Consider the following 6,578-nt stretch of genomic DNA (forward strand, 5'->3'; position numbering starts at 1 on the left):
GTGAAATCTATTGGAAACCTAACAAGTGTTTTTCTCTTCCTCCAACAGTTCAGCTTCGCTCTGGACTCTGTGTAGTAATGAGTGAGTGATCTTTATGTCCATCCATGTTACCGTGCCATGCTGATTCTGGGTTGTAGAGGGTGGCTGTGTTCTCAGATGAGTTGATATGCAGTGGGCACTGTTTCTTGGCTCCACATTTTACTCTGGTGAAAATCAAATAAAACACCTCGACCACATTCAAAAGCAGAGACACACTGGCCACAACAAGCATGAATATTATGAAAATGGTCTTCTCTGTAGGACGGCACATGAAGCGTTCAGCATCCAGTTTGGAACAGGGCTCTTGTTGACATTGGAAGAAGGATTTCATGACAAACCCGTATAAGTAGTACTGTCCCGCAATAAAAGCGAGCTCTAACACTATCTTAAAGAGCAATTGGGTCATGTAGCTACGCAGCAGTATTCCCTTGATTTTGATTTTCCCCCTGTCATCTGTGTATTTGGGCTTCTTCAACGTGCCATTATCTTCTTGGCTGTGCAGTATGGCTCTCAGCTTGTTCTCCTGGCTGATGACATGCATGGCATGGCCCAGGTACAGAAGAGTTGGAGTGGAGATGAAGATGATCTGCATGACCCAGAAACGGATGTGTGATATGGGGAAGATCCAGTCGTAGCAGACATTTTCACAACCAGGTTCTTCGTTGTTGCAGTAGAAATCAGACTGTTCGTCGCCCCACACACTGTCGGCTCCAGCACCCAGAACCAGGATCCTGAAGCTAAACATGACACTTATCCATATCTTCCCAATCACTGTTGAGTGGGACTGCACCTTGTCCAGTAATTTAAAAGATATGACCAGTCCTCCATTGCGGCTTATTAGTATCTATGGAATAAGAAAAGGAGTAGTCTAATTACATTTTATTCAGGAATCCCTTCATAGAGAAATAGTGAAATCCTACTAAGATTATACTTCGACTTTGATAGTAAACTAGTGAGCTGTCAACCCGACTGGAGAAGTACATTAGTTTCATAGGACTATTTTAAAATTAAGTTAAAATAATTTCTAATCAAAATCTATGATCGTTTACTGTATATTTCTATTGATATCTACATTTACATGAGATACTGTATTATCCTCAGTTTGTACAAAACGGATTTACTCACCAGTTTTGTTGCTCAGGTCAGAAATACATTTTCATCAACAAGCCAGAGGCGAGGAATAATGTTTGTGCCCATGGATTAGGATATTGAAAGACTGAAAGGGTAGTCCATTCTTATAAACCTGATGGGTTTGGTCAGCCTGACTCACAGTCACACTGCATGCTTGTTGTCACACTTTGTCACGACTTCCGCCGAAGTCGGTCCCTCTCCTTGTTCGGGCGGCATTCGGCGGTGTGTTGGAGTTCCGGGGGATTTGATGCCGGCTATACACACCAGGTCTCCAGTACACCTTCACAACCCGGTGTGTCCTGTTCCTTGCACTCACCCGGAGGTGCGTGGCCCAGTACCACTAGTGCCAGCTCTCCGCACCAGGCTTCCTGTGCGTGTCCTCGGCCCAGTACCAGCAGTGCCAGCACCACGCATCAGGCCTACAGTGCATCCAGCCTGTTCAGCGCTGCCAGAGCCTTCCTCTCCAGCGTTGCCGGAGCTTCCCGTCTGCCCAGCGCCATCAGTGCCGTCAGTCTGCCCAGCGCCATCAGAGTTGCCAGTCTGCCCAGCGCGGCAAATACCGCCAGTCTGCCCAGCGCCGCCAGCGCCGCCAGTCTGCCCAGCGCCGCCAGTGCCGCCAGTCTGCCCAGTGCAGCCAGCGCCGCCAGTCTGCCCAGCGCCGCCAGTCTGCCCAGCGCCGCCAGTGCCGCCAGTCTGCCCAGCGCAGCCAGCGCCGCCAGTCTGCCCAGCGCCGCCAGCCTGCCCAGCGCCGCCAGTGCCGCCAGTCTGCCCAGCGCAGCCAGTCTGCCCAGCGCCGCCAGTGCCGCCAGTCTGCCCAGCGCCGCCAGTCTGCCCAGCACCGCAAATGCCGCCAGTCTGCACAGCGCCGCAAGTGCCGTCAGTCTGCCCAGCGCTGCCAGAGCCTTTCGCCTCTCCAGGGCTGCCGGAGTCTCCCGCCTATCTAGCACTGCCAGAGCCTTCCTCATCTCCAGCGCTGTCGGAGTCTCCCGCTTGTTCAGCGCTGCAGGAGCCTTTCTCCTCTCCTGCGCTGCCGGAGTCTCCCGCCTGTTCAGCGCTGCCAGAGCCTTCCTCCTCTACAGCGCTGCTGGAGTCTCCTGCCTGTTCAGCGCAGCCAGAGCTGCCAGCCTATATGAAGCTGCCAGTCTGCATGGAGCAGCCAGATCTGCCAGTCTGCATGGAGCAGCCAGAGCTGTCAGTCTGCATGAAGCAGCCAGATATGCCAGTCTGCATAGAGCAGCCAGAGCTGTCAGTCTGCATGAAGCAGCCAGAGATGTCAGTCTGCATGAAGCAGCCAGAGCTGTCAGTCTGCATGGAGCAGCCAGAGATGTCAGTCTGCAAGGAGCTGCCAGTCTGTAAGAAGCTGCCAGAGCTGTCAGCCTATATGGAGCAGCCAGAGCCGCCAGTCAGCATGGAGCAGCCAGAGCCGCCAGTCAGCATGGAGCAGCCAGATCCGTCAGTCTGCCAGGATCCGCCAGTCAGCCAGACTCTTCCAGATCTGCCAGTCAACCAGACTCTTCCAGATCTGCCAGTCAACCAGACTCTTCCAGATCTGCCAGTCAACCAGACTCTTCCAGATCTGCCAGTCAACCAGACTCTTCCAGATCCGCCAGTCAGCCGGGATCTGCCAGAACTGCCAGTCGGCCGGGATCCGCCAGTCGGCCAGGATCCGCCAGTCAGCCAGGATCCGCCAGTCAGCCAGGATCTGCCAGATCTGCCAGTCAGCCAGACTCTTCCAGATCTGCCAGTCAGCCAGACTCTTCCAGATCTGCCAGTCAGCCAGACTCTTCCAGATCTTCCAGTCAACCAGACTCTTCCAGATCTGCCAGTCAACCAGACTCTTCCAGATCCGCCAGTCAACCAGACTCTTCCAGATCCGCCAGTCAACCAGACTCTTCCAGATCCGCCAGTCAACCAGACTCTTCCAGATCCGCCAGTCAACCAGACTCTTCCAGATCTGCCAGTCAACCAGAGTCTTCCAGATCCGCCAGTCAACCAGACTCTTCCAGATCCGCCAGTCAACCAGACTCTTCCAGATCTGCTAGTCAACCAGACTCTTCCAGATCTGCCAGTCAACCAGACTCTTCCAGAACCGCCAGTCAACCAGTCTCTTCCAGATCCGCCGGGATCTGCCAGTCAGCCAGGATCCGCCAGTCAGCCAGGATCTGCCAGATCCGCCAGTCAGCCAGGATCCGCCAGTCAGCCAGGATCTGCCAGTCAGCCAGGATCTGCCGAAACCACCAGCCAGCCAAGATCTGGTAGATCCATCAACCTGCCTGAGCTTCCTCTCACTCCCGAGCTTCCTCTCACTCCCGAGCTTCCCCTCACTCCCGAGCTTCCCCTCACTCCCGAGCTTCCCCTCACTCCCGAGCTTCCCCTCAGTCCCGAGCTGCCCCTCAGTCCCGATCTGCTCCTCAGTCCAGTGGGGTTCTGGGTGAGGACTACTAGGCCATGGTCGGCGGCGAGGGTGGACTATCCAGGGACGCGAGGAGGAGGGACTAAGACATTGATTGAGTTGGGTCCACGTCCCGCGCCGGAGCCGCCACCATGGACAGACGCCCACCCGGACCCTCCCTATTGTTTTGAGGTGCGTCCGGGAGTCCGCACCTTAGGGGGGTTCTGTCACGCCCTGGTCAAAGTATATGGTGTTTGTCTTTATTTATTTGGTCAGGCCAGGGTGTGGCATGGGTTTTGGCATGGGTTTTTGTATGTGGTGTGTATGTATTGGGATTGTAGCTTAGTGGGGTGTTCTAGTTAAGTCTATGGCTGTCTGAAGTGGTTCTCAATCAGAGGCAGGTGTTTATCGTTGTTTCTGATTGGGAACCATATTTAGGCAGCCATATTCTTTGAGTGTTTCGTGGGTGATTGTCCTTAGTGTTGTTCCTGTCTTTGTTAGTTTTCACAAGTATAGGCTGTTTTCGGTTTTTGTTACGTTCATTACGTTCTTTGTTTTTGTAGTGTTTGTATTGATTCGTGGTTTACGTTGGTTTATTAAAAATGGATCGCAATCTACACGCCGCATTTTGGTCCGACTCTCCTTCACCACAAGAGAACCGTTACAAACCCTCTCTGACTGTGCTGTCTGCAGAAAGTTAATGATTCTTACCGGATGTTTGTCTTATCTGAATGTTTGTGTCAGTACTTGAAATTATTGTACACAGCTGAGATCCTCCATGAGCAAACGCATCTGTTGATGTTAGGCATCTTTGAAAAGTACAGTTGCCTACTCTCTACAGTAGGTAAGAACCAAATACCATGGATCGTGTTTGATAACATCCATGAATCCACCATGGCCTTTTGGATTTACAGACATTTGATTACTTCACAGGGATGAGACATTGGGTGTTGACTGGCCAATGATGACATATTTAGTTGAAAAGGCAGTTCTGAGGAAGAGCATGAGTTCCGCCTTCCTTGGTTTAAACATTTGTAAAGAGGAATGAAAGTCGTGCAGGTTGTCAGTGAGTATGGGGGTGGACGGTGTTGACATCATAATGATACAAACAGATGTCAAACTGTGAGAGGAGAGAATCCAATTCCTCTAGAGAGTTCAGTAGAAAATGACTGGTGTGAGGAGACGGTGCTCACCTCTGAGGTGAGAAAGCTGCTTTGGTTTAATAGTTGTATTCAGCCGGTACTGTATCCTTTAGTTTACGCGGCAGCAAAACATGTTACATAGAACATCGGCTGACTACTTTATCTACATTTGTAATAACACACTTATTATCACGTTTTCATGTTTAAAAAAAAAATCTTCCCTTTGACCATTTAGCCAAACTTCAATCATGGAGGACTGGTCCTTTCTTGCCTCCCTGTTGGACAAAGTACAATCCCACTCTACGGTTGTCGGGAAAGTTTGACTGACTGTCCTGTTTGTGTTTAGACAGCTGGTACGGGTGGCAGGGATCGACAAAGTATGGGGAAATGAACAATCCTATATGGTCTGCAAAACACTTTCATCGGGCTGTAAGAGTTTGTGCTAAGACCAGGCTTTCCCCATCTCCCACATCTGCTTCTGGGTCCTTCAGATCGTCTTCATCTCCACCACCACTCGCGTTTACCTGGCTCATGTCAGACACGTCATCCGCATGGAGAACAAACTAAGATACCAACAATCAAAAGGAAATAAATGAAGTGTGAAGTCACCACGAATTACACTAACGACAAGGGGAAAGTTCACATAAAGGGGACCTTGCTTGTCAGTAACATGTCCCATGTGTTTTTTTAAGATTCTATTTGAGGTTGGATTCATAGTGGGTCAGTGTTCCCTGTATAGCTTTGTGTTGCCCAGTAAGATTAAATACAGTGGATACCCATGTAAGGGAGGCCATGTAGAGTGCTTCATGTCACGGCCCACTGAGAACGCTGTCTTTATCATCTTACTGCAGGTGATGGCTTGTGTCTCTTTGCTCCTCAATGTGGTCGAGATGCTCTACCTGATTGGGTCAAAGGTTAGGCAGGGGCGTATGACAAACACAGTTTGATAAAGATGCCTTTTGCTAGATGTCCGGTTGAATCACTGTCTGTCTTCATCATTTGTTTTCTCATGTATAGATATCCATGCTGATGAATGCCATGCAGTGTAGACCTCACAACCATAACAGTGATCTCTGACTCTGTTGTGTAACACTGATTGAATGTATTGCATAGATATTTGTGTTACATTTGTGTTACACCCTTTTATGCGTATGCAGGAAACACTGGGATGTTGTAATGAATAATGAGAAATTGCTGAGTTGTGACTTAAATATCTCATATGTCTAGGAATGTTAGAGGGTTAGATGCATAGGCTGCCGACATCTGGGTTAACAGCGGCAGGTAGCCTAGTGGTTAATAGCGTTGGGCAAGTAACTGAAAGGTCGCTGGTTTGAATCCCTTAGTCGACTAGGTGAAAAATCTGCCTATGGGCATTTGAGCAAGGCACTTAACCCTAAATGCTCCTTTAATTGGCTTTGGATAAGACTGTCTGCTAAATTATTAAAATGTGACTGAATTCATTTTTTGTTGTTGTGCGTTTCTTGATTGTTCTGTGAATCATGAAATAGTGCTGTGCATTTTCTAATAAAAATGTGCCTTTTCAACAAATACATCTGCCAACTTCTCTGGACCCATGTGTGGCAGTGCGCAAGGGGAGGGGTTTCAGGTACCCTCGCGGGTACTAAGATGGCTGCGCATGATGCAGCATGCCAAACTTGTGCCTGCACGCAACAGAGAGGTATGGTTCTCGGAGGGAGTGAGCAGCAGGTTTGTTGAGAAGAGGTCGAGATATACAGGGGAGCGGGGCTATTGAAAGTGTGCATTCAGAGCCCAATCTACCGATCAAGTAAATGTTAACATGGGCTAATTGACTGACTCTCAGGGAGTGACATATAACAATGGGAAAACTGTTGATGCACTACCAAGTTTAGACA

At 49.7% G+C, this 6,578-nt stretch overlaps 2 pseudogenes; one reads left to right on the top strand and one right to left on the bottom strand.

Annotated features, from left to right (window-relative positions):
- Nucleotides 1–49: 49 nt before the first annotated feature.
- On the bottom strand, nucleotides 50–867 carry LOC112217327 (annotated as a pseudogene).
- Nucleotides 868–4,952: 4,085 nt separating this feature from the next.
- LOC112217328 lies at nucleotides 4,953–5,651 on the top strand (annotated as a pseudogene).
- Nucleotides 5,652–6,578: the final 927 nt, after the last annotated feature.

Source organism: Oncorhynchus tshawytscha, linkage group LG18 (assembly GCF_018296145.1).
Source record: "Oncorhynchus tshawytscha isolate Ot180627B linkage group LG18, Otsh_v2.0, whole genome shotgun sequence".
Classification (NCBI taxonomy): domain Eukaryota; kingdom Metazoa; phylum Chordata; class Actinopteri; order Salmoniformes; family Salmonidae; genus Oncorhynchus; species Oncorhynchus tshawytscha.